The sequence below is a fragment of the Petaurus breviceps genome, unplaced genomic scaffold (assembly GCF_028583685.1).
Source record: "Petaurus breviceps papuanus isolate PSGF00001 unplaced genomic scaffold, PetGlider_PUasm1.0 688, whole genome shotgun sequence".
In the NCBI taxonomy this organism is placed as follows: domain Eukaryota; kingdom Metazoa; phylum Chordata; class Mammalia; order Diprotodontia; family Petauridae; genus Petaurus; species Petaurus breviceps.
The window spans coordinates 18,924,461-18,939,188 of NW_027186457.1; the positions used below are offsets into that span (position 1 = coordinate 18,924,461).

The 14,728-nt window shown below is 38.0% G+C and overlaps 1 long non-coding RNA gene across 1 annotated transcript in view; it reads left to right on the forward strand.

The window, feature by feature from the left end:
- Positions 1–5,693, forward strand: part of LOC138174274 (uncharacterized) — an 84,749-nt gene extending 79,056 nt beyond the window's left edge. Inside the window, exon 4 of the long non-coding RNA XR_011171659.1 lies at positions 5,473–5,693. This is a non-coding gene — a long non-coding RNA (uncharacterized lncRNA). The remainder of the gene's footprint in view (positions 1–5,472) is intronic.
- Positions 5,694–14,728: the final 9,035 nt, after the last annotated feature.

Here is a 14,728-nt window from a genome sequence, read left to right on the forward strand (position 1 = left end):
TCTATCTATCTATCTATCTATCTATCTATCTATCTATCTATCTATCTATCTATCTATCTATATCTATCTCTATGTTTACATCTACCTCTACATCTATCCCTATCTCTTCTATCTCTACATCTACATCTAAAAACATTGGTGATAACAACATGTAAACAGAGAAGTAACATACAGTACATATAAAATATTAGAAGACAGGGTGGCTGGGTGGCACAGTGAATAGAACACTGGCCCTAGAGGCAGGAGGACCTGAGTTCAAATCCAGCCTCAGTCACTTAACCCCAGAAAACTAGCCGTGTGACCTTGGGCAAGTCACTTAACCCCAATTGCTCTACCTTCTTCCCTCCCAAAAGCAAAAAGAAAAAAAGAAAAAGAAGAAGATGATTTTAGGAAGGAGGGAGCAGTAACAATTGGAGGGATAATTAAAGACTTTGTATAGAATGTGCTAACTGGGCTGTGCTTTGTAGCAAAGGATTCTGAGACATGGAGGTAAGAAGGGTGTGTGTTGCAGACATGGACACAATCCATGCTATGGTATGAGATTGCAAAGTAGGATATCATATGTGAAGGAATAGCCAGTCGGCTAGTTTGATTGTAACAGTGGATACATGAACAAATATATGATTTGATAAGAGAGAGGAAATACAACTGGAAGGGTGAATCAGAGTCAGATTTTTGAGGCCTTAAATGTCAGACTAAAGACTTAGTGTTTTAAATTAGAGGAAATAGGGAGAAGGATTTTGGGGTGGGAGAGTGAAATAGTCAGATCTCCATTTCAGTACTAGCAATCTGGCAGTGCTGTTCAGGATATATTTGGAAGGTGAGAGATTGAGATCAGGAAGACCAATTGTAATAGGTCAGAGAAAAACACCTGAGGGTCTTGGCTAGAGTGGTAGCCATGATGATGGAGAAAGGGATGGTTAAGAGAGGTGAATGACAGAAATATAGGCATATGACATAAAGGAATAAATATGTCAGTTGTGCATATAGACAGTGCATTAAATCTTATGTACCTTTAAAGAGTACCAAACCGATTTTGATGTTAGAAATGTCAACAGATAATGTAGAGAGAAGCTGTTTTGGTTCCTCAGGATGCCTCATATAAATTAAAATAAGAGGAATACAATTTCTCTATATTAATTTTTCCTTTTGCAACTTATTTTGACTTTATGAACTGTCAAATATCACATTTATTCCATCATCTTTACTTGTAAGAAAATTTAAAATAAATAATTTTTGAATTTTGAAATTTTTCTGCTCATTTCTCCCTTCACCCATCATTTTATTTTTTTCCTTCAGAACAAAAGAGCTTGGAGAAAAACTAGAGCTATTGTTGAATATTTTTATTCTATCTTTATGAGGAAGAAATCCTATCTAATTTAAACAAAACACTTATTCAGTACCTGCTATGGACTAGGTTCTCTGCCAGGTACTGTAGAGACAAATACAAAGAATGAAAGACAGCCTACTCTCAAGGAGCTTATGTTCTACTTAAGTATATGCAGAACAAATAAATACAAAATAAATTCAAGTTAGTGAAATACAAGGCAATTAAGGAGAGCAGGCACTGGTAGGTGGGGGGCAAGGAAAAGATTCATGAATAAGGTGGTACTCCAGCAGTGTCTTGTTGGAAGTGAAAGATGGGAAAGTTTGCATCTGTATTTTTTTAAGTTTTGTAAAGTGCTTTATAAATATTTATCCCATTTTATCCTGAGCTCTGAGCAGGTGGTTCTCTTATGATCTCCGTTTTACAGATGAGAAAATTCAAGCAAATCAAAGTTCAAGTGATTGCCCAGGGCCACATATCTAGTAAGTGTCTAAGGCAGACTTGAACTCAAATATTCCTGACTTTAAATTCATCACTCTATCCATTGTACCACTTAGATGATTATGAGGTGAATGTGAAGGAGAGTATTTTCTAGGCATGATATAGGGCTAGGACAAAGACATGGAAATGGAAGAAACAATGCTGTGTGAGATGAACAGAGAGAAGGCCAGTTTGGCTGGGCCATAGAGCTTGGGAAGAGGAGGAATTCACAATGAGGTTGTTAGGGTTTGTTGGGATCAGAGTGTGAAGGCTTTTAGAAGACAGAGGAGGAGTCTGTAGTCATTAGAGTTTAGAGTAGGTAAGTGATTGGGTTGGATCTGTGCTTAAGGAAGGTTGCTTTGGCAGGTGTTTGAAGAGACCTGAGGCAGGGAACCCAAATGGGAGACCACTGTAGTTCTATAAACACGAGGTGATGAGGGCCTGAACTAAAGTGGTGGCTGTGCTTGAAGAGAGAATGGGTCAAATGTATAAGAAGATACCATTCAAGTAGAAATGGAAAGATTTGGCCATTGTATGTGTGATGGCCACGTTGCATATGTGTGATGAGGGAAAGTGGAGATTTGAAGGATGGAGGTACCCATGACAGAAAGAGAGAAGACTAGTTGAGACCAGATTTTTTGAGGGGGTTGGGGGAAGTACTGTTTTGGACCTTTGAGCTTTTCACTAGGACATCTAGTTTGAAATGTCCACTAGTCAGTGTATAATACTAGACAAGTCTGCAAGAGACACTATGGCTAGAGATAGAGATCTGTGAGTCATATGCATCAAGATGATCATTCAACTAGGAGAGCAGGTGAGGTAACCAAGTGCAAGGGTGTAGAGAGAACAGGCCCCACAATAGTTAGAGGGAGTGGTGAACATGATGGTCCAGCAAAGGAGACTGAGAAGGAATGGTCAGACAGACAGAAGAAGAATCAGAAGAGAGTATTATCATGAAAACTTAGGAAGCAGAAAGTATTCAGGAAGAGGTGACCAGCAGTTTCAGAGAGTTGAAGAAAGCTGAAGACTGCAAAAGGAGATTTGGATCTGGCAATTAGGACATCATTGATAATTTTGGAGAGAATAATTTCGGTTATGGGCAGCTAGGTGGTGCAGTGAATAGAACACTGGCCCTGGAGTCAGGAGGACCTGAGTTCAAATCTGGCCTCAGACATTAGCATAAAAACTAACCATGTGACCTTGGGCAAGTCACTTAACTCCAACTGCCCTCCAAAAAAAAAGCAAAAAAAAAAAATTTCGATTGAGTGATGAGCTAATAATTCCAGAGAGGAATGGAAGATTAGTATTCACCATTGTTCTCTCCTTAGATAGAACATTTCTTAGTAGGAAGGGTTGGGGTTCTTCCATAATGAAAGTTCTTGAAATTAACATGAGATTAGTAGGGCTGTCCTGACTTTGCCACTTACTACCTGTGAGACCTTGGGTAAGTCATTTTACTTTTCAGGATCTTTATTTTCCTTATCTGTAAAATGGTATGGGTATCATTTATCTTCCCTTCCCTTTTCTTATTTGTAAAATGGTGTGGGGCTAAGGAATTGGACCAGTTGGACCAATGGGCAATGTTGTTTTAATTTTTTTTTTTTAGCTTTTTAAACCTTTACTCATCCCTACATCTGGTCCTTCCTTTCAAAGTGCAGGTTATCATATAAAGTGTAGAATAGGAGTGTCTTGAAGACTTGGGGCTCTTTCCTTTTTATGAGTTTGACTCATAATCGGTGCTTAAAAAATGCTTGTTGGTTGATATCACAGACCTGAGTTCAAATCTGGCTTTGTAATAATTGTGTGATGCTGGGCAAGTCATTTAACCTCTGTTGGCCTCAATTTCTACTACAATAAATGGGGATAATAATAGTGCCTACTTCCCATGATTATTGTGAGGATCAAATGAGATATTTGTAAAGCTCTTAGCCTAGTGCCTGGAATATGACAAGTGCTAGATTAGTGTTAGCTATTATTAGCTATTAACACAGCACCTCCTCACCCAAGTAGTTGCTTAAAAAGTATGTGTTGAATTAAATTTGTTGTTGAAAGTCTTGAATTTGACCTTTGATGTAGTCTGAACCCCAAGGTAGGAGAAAGCATTAAATATCAAAGTATCTTTGATTTAAGGTAGGTGGAAACTCTAGTGCCAGCCTCCAGAAAACAAAGCCACACAAACTATTAGAGCACAAACTTAAGAAAGACTACAGTCTAGGAATATACATTCATTAGAGCATATCAGAAAAAATAATCGGTGATAATTCAGTGATAATATTGTGATTCCTCTCCCTGCTATCTTAAAAAAAAATCTTTGCTTTGTGGTCTTTGTTCAAGTCCCCTTTCTGAAAGGAGAGAAAAAAAAATAGGAAATGGGGATCTTAGGAATGAAGATATCTTTGTAATTTTTCTTACCTAACTCTTTTCTGTGGTTTCCTACCGTTAACACTTGAAGGAAGGTGAAAAAGATGGACAGTTTGGTACCATCTTCTTCAAATGATACAGTATATTTGGCAGAATAAGGATCTTGTAAAGGTATTTATCTTCTCTCTTTGAGGACCAGAATCCATGAGAAGGGCTTTATCTTGATTTTTCACTGGCTACCTTATTTACACCCTTTTATCCCCATTTTCAAGAATTATTTGCGTGTTCTGCTGTGTAGTTTCACGTATTTGAAGAAGGTAATTAATCAAACAAAAATCTAAGGCTTTCTTTATTGGAGTATTCTGGAATTTATGAATACAGGGGCTAGCAGAAGGAAATTAGTAAACTAAACAAGAGTTTAACAATTGGAGATAATGGTTCAAACTCAAAGATCTTGCCCACAGGCCGTGGCATATTTATTCAAGACTGTCTGGTGATGTAAGTAACCGGTTCCACCCTTATTTCTTGCCTGACTGTGCTTTTCAGTGAGAAATTTTTTTTAAAGGCTCTTTGAAATCTAGGGCTATTTTAAAGCAAACGGGATTCTCTTTTAGGATGAGAAAGTGCAGCAACCCCTAATGCTCCAGCTCTGTAAGGGGTGAGGAAAGGAGGGAAGAGAATGCTTAAATCAAGGATTAAAAAGACTGTCACAGAGTGAGAGCGGTTGGTCTTCTAGGCATAATCCAGGCTCCAAATCTGGATTACTGGATAATTGCTTTAAGCCTCAACTCTGATTAGCTTTGACTATGGAGACTGGGGAGAGTACAACCCTGGCAGAAAAAAAGCAAAGAGAATTTTGAATTCTGCAGCAAGTCAAATTTTAGTCCTATAAATAGCTTCCCTTCCCTCCCCCCCTTAAATGTTAAAAAATCAAGCTATGTAATATGTTCATGGAATAATCTAACATCCTCACACAATATTAAAATATGCAAATTTTATTTTAAATGATATCTGAATCCACAATTTTCTTTGTATTTCAGTCTAGGTGGAGAGGCAAGATAAAAAAGAAACCCATATGATGTTTTAAATACATGTTGAAAAATGAATTTCAAATGTCTTTGGGATTTTCATAATACTGTTTCAAATGAAATATGAAATGCACTTGCCACCCGGTCATTCCTAATGCCTGGAACATTGTAGCTCTATGCAATACAAGATTGAAAGCCTGTATTTGGATTTTGCATTCATACTTGCATTTAAGCTAATCTTCTATCTGTTTTCTTTCTCTCTCTTTTCTTTTGCAGGTACTCAGTTACCTCTGTCAGATTACATTAGAGGATTTAGGTGACATCCTTGTCCTGGAATCACTAAAGATACTCCTACAGGCTACTTAGAGATACAAATATAATGGACATAATCCTATTTTGATGGAGAATGAGTCGGATTGAGCTCAAAATAAATAAAATAAAAAACCCAACAACCGCCTTACCGACAGTGGCTGAATGCTATTTTGTTAAAAAAGAAAAAAAAGAGGATCTCATAAGAGTTTGCCCCTAAAACTTCTATCAGAAAAACCAAGGCAGTCTCTTCATAAAGGTCAAGAAAACTGCAGTATAAATCCAAGCAGAATATCAATTGGGATCGGACAAACAAAAGTGAGTGTAGGGTCCAGACTTTTTTTTTTAATGAATTCCCCAGTCACTCACCTTCGGGACTGTGTCCCCAATCTAGTAGTCTTCTGAAGGAGTAGTGATGATGCTAGGACCTGCTGTTGAGTGTGTGTTTCGGGGGACTGGTTCATAATGATTAGTTTCATCTCTGGAAAGTATTAAAAGCCATATTTGCCCCATCGAGTTAGGTACCAAAAGGAGGATGAAGCATTTTCTCTGCCTTGATAGAAAGCATTGCAATCCCAACTATTTGTTTTGGGAGCTGTTGTGGCTTTGGGGACAAGTAAATATAAACAGCAGGAAACACAAATACAGAGACAGTGTTAGGGGAGGCTAGGAGGCAGCCATGTGGTGGTGGCTTCAGGAAGAGAATTCTGCTGAAAATAAGCTTTGCCTCAGTATGTGTAAGAGGCTTTGGCAGGCCCTGGATCAGACCTCTGGGGAAGCCACTCAGCAGGGTGGGGATTAGCCAGTGGTTTACTATAGTTTGTGCTTTCCAATTCACAGCAAACTTGCTTCCCTGTCATACTCTTGCATTAACTCTCTGAGTACTGACTTGGCTATTTCATTTCCCTCTTCTCTCTCATCAGGATTTTTTGTCTTTTGGCAAAAAGAATAGATAAATTGATTTGGAAGTTGAGAATTTTAAAAAGCCTTGAATAAATGGGACTGAGAAGACATGAAGTGTTTGACATCTACAGATAGCAATCAGAGCATAACCAGAAATAATTTTGCAAGCTGAATAGTTCTCCTTTTCTGAAAAGAATATTTTTAATTAATGTTTTTAAAGAAAATGTCCAAAGTTTGAATTAGAGATATTTCAACATAACTGTTGTATTTACAGATTACTTCTTAAATAGACATCTTAAATGCATTCCCATCCTAACAATGAGATGCATTTTCTTTTTGAGACTTGACAGGGTTAATTCCTTTTAGCTGTGGGAAGACTATGCTTTGGTGGAAACCCCATGGTTATTCCTAACGCATGACCATCAAAGAGTCAGATTAGCTGAGGGGGAGGGGAAAGGAAACTGGGCACTTCCTGTCTCTTAATAAAGCTAAGATTACAGAAGTATTTAATAACCATTGTGGATTGAATAGGAAATGGTATGAACACTTTGGGTAATTCACTGAATCTATGGTGATTGTTTGAGATCGTTTTTTCATTGTTATGTTGGCTATTTGGAAAATGTTGTAAACCTGGGATCTTATTACACAGCACAGCTAGGCAACCAACCGTAAAAACACATTTTGGGAAAATTTGGGATCTCTGGTGGGTGCTGCAAAATGTGAGGTGTGCCATCGTCACCACTAAGGAAAGAGCAGCCATTGTTTTATAAGCACCGTGAAGGCAATAAAATGTGGATTCCTTATGTAGGTCCAAATGTAGCAGCTGGATTTGGCTTTATGAACCATGAAAAATAGTTCCCATCTGGAAGTTGATGTTGAATAAAGATGCAACAGTAAGATAGTATCTTACATGAAACATTTTCCACATTGGCAGCATTATAATTTGTACTTTCTGGTACTCAGTGAAAAATGCTAGTGGAGGAACTCTACACTTATGTCCTTGAGTTATAAACCTTAAATCTTTATTAATATTTTAGATGAGATGCTTGCTGGCTTTATTGAAAACAAATGTATTAGCTGCCAACTTACTTTAAGATTTCAAAATTTCACAATAATGCTATTTATTTTTTTTCTGCTACACTCCCACCATCCCTCTGACTTGACTCCTTGTCCTACTTTTGATGGGGCTTTCCACTACCTGTCCTTGGGGCATTGAAATCTTAACTGGTGAGAGTCTGGGTCCCCATGCCATCACCCTGCTCTTTAGCTATTTCTCTTAAGGCCACCTCACCTACTTTCCACCTAGTGCTCTAGAGAAAGTAATCAAGTGAACCCTCATTTTTTGGAAGGATTGTGTTCATCAGGTGTCCTTTCACTTCACTTGACAATCCTGTGGCTTTCCAGAACAAAATATAGCTCTTTGGCTAACACTCCCCTATAGATGTTGTTTCCTCCATTGAAATGTTCCCATTTAGGGAGGGCCAGGTGGTGCAGTGAGTAAGAGCGCTGGCCCTGGAGTTGGGAGGACCCGGGATCCTTCTGGCCTCAGGTACTTAACACCCACACAAAATAACTGGCCGTGTAACCTTGGGCAAGTTGCTTAACCCCAATTGCTTTAAAAAAAATGTTACCATTTAGAAGCTCCTTTGGGACAAGGACTTAATATCCTTTTGTATTTGCATCCCCAAGTTTGATCATGGTGGCTGGCACATAGCAGCATCTAGTAAATACCTTTTAATTCAATCACTTGTAGACATTTGCTTTTGTTTCTCTATTGCTTAAAATCTCCACTAGCATATTAATGGTGGCAAAGGTGCTTGTTTTTTTGTGAAGATATGGAAATGAACAGTTGCCCACCACCATCTATTGTTATACAAAACATGAGTTCTTGGTCCGAATCAATCAATGCTCAAACAGGCCTTGAGTGCCAGAAGTTTTCATATCAAGGCACTGGCATGGACTGGATGGACTGTCAGGAACATGTGATCCATCCCCCTCTCTTTAAGCAGGATTGCACCTGGACCCAATCAAACAGAGGAAATTCAGAGCTATTTTTGTTTGAATCTATGTTTTATAGAAAATTCCAATATTTAACTGAGCTCCTGTCGATTCACCCAACTTATTAATCACATTAGCTGTTTAATATTTAGGGAGGGTAAGAGGTATAATTAGGAGATTTAGTACCTGAGTCAGATTCATTTGAAGTGAATGTGGGTGGGAGCAGAATCACTTCTGTACAATGAAGAGACACACGTGTAAGACCTTCCTATAGCAGCACAGCAGTGCAGTGTGTAGCTGTTGTCTAAGGACCAGACTAATTAAGTTTAAGGAGACTCACCATCAATGTGGTCACTGGCTGGTATTTCTTTTTGTCCACAATAACTCTGAATGATCTCATAGTAAAGCAGCAAGTAGATTTCAATCAGATTTGATGAAGGAAGTACTTTGTCATCAAAATCACAGGTTTTTGAAGTATTAAAGGATTTATTTCTTTCAAGAAGTTCATCTTCATTTCTTATTTTTCATGGGCTTTGCCATAACTTTCTGTCCCCCTGTCTTAGCTTCTTAGTAATGACCAAAATTTTAAGCCTTTCAAAATAATGGGGATGGGGAGTGGGAAGGGAAAACAGTTAAATCAAAAGAGAAGTGAATGGATCAGCTCTAAAACTAAATAAGAATGAAACTTCCTCTTAACAAGAGGCTTCCAGGCAATTTAGAACTATGTCCAGGGGCGACCTGGTGGCGCAGTGAGTAGGAGCGCCGGCCCTGGAGTAGGGAGACCTGGGATCAGTTCCGGCCTCAGATACTTGACACCCACACAAAATAACTGGCCATGTAACCTTGAGCGGTTACTTAAACCCAATTGCTTAAAAAAAAAGGAAAAAGTGAAATATTTGTAAATATCGGGGCGGCCAGGTAGCACAGCGAGTAAGAGCACTGTCCCCAGAGTCGGGATGATCTGGTATCGAATCCGGGCTCAGACACTTAGCACCCACCCAGAAACACCTGGCCATGTAACCTTGAGCAAGTCACTTAACCCCAATTGCTTAAAAAAAAAAGAACCGTGTCCAAAAAGCTTTTAAATTGTGTGTACATTTCCATTCAGTGATAGCACTATACTCCAAAGAAATCAAAGAAAGAGGAAAAGAACTCATGTGTACAAAAACATTTGAAGTGCTCTTTTTATAGTGGCAAAGAATTGGAAACTGAGAGCATCCTTATCAATTGGGGAATAGCCGAGACTTGGTATATAAACTTATGGTAAATAATTGTGATGTAGTTATATTATACTTCAAGAATTGTTGAAAGGGATAGTTTCAGAGAATCCTAGGAAGTCTGATATGAACTGATGCAGAGTGAAATGAGCAGGACCAGGAGAACAATTTCTACAGTAACAATTTTATAAAAACAATTTTGAAAGACTTAGAAACTCTGATTAATGAAATGACCAACCACAATTCCAAAGGACTGATGATGATCTGTGTTACCCTCCTCCTGAAGAGTGATAGAAATAGAGTACATATGGAAGCATATTTATTTTTGGACATGGCCAGTGAAGGAATTTGTTTTGTTTGACTACACATGTTTGCAATCAGAGGGGGAGGGGAGGTCTTTTTCTTTTTTTCAAATGAGAGGTAGGAGGAAATAAGATGGATTTTCATTGACTGAAATAATAAAATTTAATTAAATAAAACAAAATAAAAGGGAGACAAAATGCAAAAAATAACACCCCTGACAATACAAGAATTTTCAATTCCATATTGTATCTCAGTTAGCAATTAGTTAGGACTAGTCATTTCCCTGCCAGCTTCAGTTTCTTCTTTGAGAATGGTGGGATGAAAGTTTTTTTGGATTCTTTATAAATACCTTAAGAAATAGCTAATTGCTTGTATAATAGATGATCATTTATCCATTTTCATTCATTGGATAAATGGTTAATCAACAAGCCCCTGATCCTGTATTACATTCTTTAGTAGAACTGATAAGCACAAAAACAACCAAATGGCAAAGCAATCTATGATAAGGCCCTCACAAAGTTATTAGTTTGGCTCTAATAGTCTAAGGACCAATTTAGGGTGAGAAGGCATCTTGTAGGCTATCCATTTCAATGTTCTCATTTTACATATGAAGAAACTGATGATCAGAGAAGTGAAATCAAACAACTAATCAATAAGCATTTATTAATGCCTTCTTTGTGCCATACACTGTGTTAAGTTCTGGGGTCACAAAATAAATCCCCAACCTCAAGAAGCTTACATTCTAATAGAGGAGACATTATGTATATATGGTGTACATGCAAGATATTTTCAGTAACCTTAGAGGAGAAGGGGTTAGTGGTTTGTGGGAAGGGGGAAGCCAGGAAAGGCCTTCTGAGTCACTTGAACTGAATCTTGAAGTGAATTGCCCAAAGTCACATGGGTAGTAAGGGAAAGAAGAATTTGAACTCCGGTCCACTGTCTCTAAAGTCAGTTGTCTGTCCATAAATAGGTGAGATAGAAATAGAACCTACATATTCTGGTTCTAAGTTCTGAGCCCCCACTGGGTATGTGTTATTGGGCAAGCTAAGTCACTACAAAAATGGCTTAGACTAGGTGCTATCTAAGATCCATCTAGAAATTTCAATGGCATTTATTGTCACTTGAGAAAATAGGCAGGCCTTTTCTAGAAACTTATATTTTGTATTTTATTCATGTATACATGTATGTGTATGCATGCATGTATGCGTGTATGTATACATCTCATGTATGTATGTATGTATGTGTGTTATTGTGTATTTATTTTTACCTTTACTGCTACCCAGAACTGGAGAGAAGTATTTTGTATTAGCTGAAGTGGGAACACATTGATGTCACATTTATATGTGGCTTTATAGTATGCAAAAGCACTTTCTTTCCCACCATCCTCTGAGGTAGGGAGTACAATACTTAATGCTCCAATTTTACAAATGTATGAGAATTTATTACATATTCATTAGATGAGGAATGAATACTGACTTTTTTTTAAACTTTGCCACAAATTTTAGCATTTCTCAGGGCTGCAATTATTGGCTGTTCCTATGAGGTTGCGTAATTCAGTGTCAGACATTAAGGTAAACATTTTTTAAAAGCCAGTCAGTTTGATGATTATAATGCCTACTTAGTGAGGTTAATTCTTTGTCACCATTTTTAATAATGTAGGATCTGTATGACTGGAGGGAGTGTAGATAGTGACGACACCATAGGTTTATTGGGTTATGTTCTGAAGCAGTCAGTATTAAAACATTTGTTATGTGGAATATTTTTTTTCTCTGCAAATTCCTACTTTTAAGGGAAGATATAAATCTCTCATTTTGACTTCAGAGAATCTCTGTGTCATTTAAAGAGAAATTCAACACCATGTTTAGTACCATAGATCTATTATTTTCCCAAGATTTGAGCACCATTGCTGCAAGAGCAGTGACTTTCCCACTGAAACTGTGCTATCATCATGTTGAAGAGATGACATTATGCTAATCTGACTTTTCTGGAAATATGTTGTATTTTGAAACACTATTTTCTAAGTTATTTTGTGCTTTTGTTTGGATGATAACCCATCTCACAGTCATAATTCATCATACCACTTCTAAGCCACATTAATTGAGTGTTACTAATGTCTTACGGCATCATCATGGTGTTTGAGACAGTGCCAATATTTGGAGCATTGGCACAATCTTGTGTTTTTCCAGTTGTGCATACAATGTACCTCATGTTACTGATTATGAGATTGTACTCTGTGCACAATGAAACAAGTCACTCTTGATGGATATGTGGCACTTGAAAGTAATTCCTGGATTCTCTGTCATTTTTAATAGGATGTCCACATAGCCCAGAGTTTTAGTGCTGATTCAGTGTCGTCAGCTTAATACTGTGGAAAGAGCACTGAACTTGGGGTCACAGGATCTGAATTCGAATTCGTGCTTTTCTACTTTCTGCCTATATGTCTGCTGAACTTCTCTGGATGCAGTTTTCCTAATATGAGAAAATGAGAGAATTGGACAAAGGATTCCCCCCATTTCTAGGTCTATGATTCTAGTTCTTCAATTCTATTAACTATTTGACCAAGAGAGTTATTCCCCATTTATGTCTTTGAATAATTTTTTTTAGCTCTTTGTTACTGATTTTACTAATTTTCAGGTAATTCACCTTATTATCTTTGCACATTTTTTGTAGCCCAGGAAACAGTAAAAAAGTTTCTGCATCTGAGTGAGAAGTCATAGAAATTGTAGGCATTTTCCAGATTTATTGAAAATGAAATGTTATATCGTATCTTCCTTTTTGCCCTTTTTTTTTGATGTAGGAAGGATAGTAAGATTCACTTGAAAGTATTTTATCTATTTGTTTTTTTCTGTATATCCCATATAAAGTTCTTGCTTTTTCATTTGATGAATGTTTTAAATTTAGGAAATTAATGTAGTTTATTTTCTATACTTTTTCTAACCCTCTGCTCTTTTCTTCTTGTCTCTGTTGTTTGTCCTTAATTTTCAAAGAGGACTAATGACATCACAGGGTGATGCCTTGCAAGTGAATTGGATTTAAGTGAGGCCGAGTTGCACAAAGTCTTCATTCTCTCTTCCAGTCATCAAAGTCCAGTGGTAAGGAGGGTGACTGAAAGACCCAGGATGCAGTGGATGACCTTGGCATCTTTGATGTCTGGCTAAGCTCTAAGTTCTTCAGAGCACCCACTTCAGTTGCCTTCATGGTTGTTGGAACAAATTTTTCTTCTCTCCCCTTTTCGCTGGTAGTCTTCATACACTTGGGGTAGACACCCCCAAACTCAGCCATGGGTTTGAGGCCTCTTGGTTATGCTCAAGCTGGTTTAGCTGTTTGCCAACAAGGTTTTACTGGAGTGTGGCTGCTATGCATGCTACAGCTTCTTGGAACCACAGGTGAGTGTAGGGTAAAGGGAGACACCGAAGGTGGATGAGCAGCCCTGAAAAGAGCTTGGCAAGTCCTCACACAAGAGGTGCCAGTCCTACCTTAACATCCCATAGAGGGATATTCTTCTTGGTAAGGTCAACCATTCCACTTGAGCATGTGAGCCCATCTCTTCCTGTCTTCTCTGGAGGCTTGTATCCTGGATCATTCCCTTCTTTTTCTCCTCTCCAATCTCTTCCTCTTCATTCTTGTCCATTGTCTAAAATCATGAATGGTTCCTTCCTACCCCATCCCTAAAAAACCCTTCACTTGACTGTGCTATCTCCTCCAGATATATCTTCATCCCTGAGCAGTCAAAAATGCAGTCTTCTATACGTATTGTTTCTAATTCTTCCTCACCCACTCTGCAGTAGATTCAAACCATAGAAGAAATTCAGTGATAGCTTAATTACTATGGTACTTTTAGTTTCTCTATCAGCCTTTTTGTAGCTTTTGACAGCCCTTCCTCTGGTCACTTTAGTGACTCTACTTTTTCTTGTTCTATCTCCCCTGCTGATTCTTCTCGGTTTGCTTTTTTGAAAATTTATCCTTCTGTGGATGTCTTTTGAGACTCTCTTGGGATCTCATTTATTCTCTCTCTCTCTCTCTCTCTCTCTCTCTCTCTCTCTCTCTCTCTCTCTCTCTCTCTCTCTCTCTCTCTCTCTCTTTCTCTCTTTCTCCTCATCAAGTCATAGATTCAAGTTTCATCTCAGTCCACAAGCATTTATTTAATAAAGATGACTCACATATCTGTGTGTCCACCCTAAAGTTTGCTTCTGAATCATTTTGTCAACACTTGCTGCACATTTTCTCTTCAATGCCCTGGAGTCACCTCAAACTTATCTTGTCTAAAATGGAACTCATGGTCTTTACTACATAATATAGCCATCCTTGCCATACAGTTAATAAGCATTTATTAAGGACCTACTTAAAGAAAGACAAGAGGCAGTCCCTGCCCTTAAGGAGCTCATTGTCCAATAAGGGAGACAACATGAAAATAACTATCTATAAGTATCTATGTACAGGGAAATTGGAAATAACATACAGAGGGAAGGGACTAGAATTAAGAGGAATTGGGAAAAGCTTGCTTTTTTTCTGTTGGTGGTACCCCTGTCCTTTCAGTCAACTTGGTTTGCATTCTTATAATAAATCTCGATTCCTTTGTTTCCCTTGTGCCCATGTCTTATCCGTCAATCCATCACTCCAGAATTCCTTTATCTGACCATAACTTCCTATCTTTTCTTCTCTCCCCATGTTTTGTTCTTCCTAACTTTATTTCTTTCCTTATATTTGCTGTCCTTCCCTGCCCTACCTAGTCTTGCCCTACCCTGGCCTATCCTTTTTTTTTTCTTAAGGTAGTAGGAAGAGTAGATTTTTTTTTTGTTAAT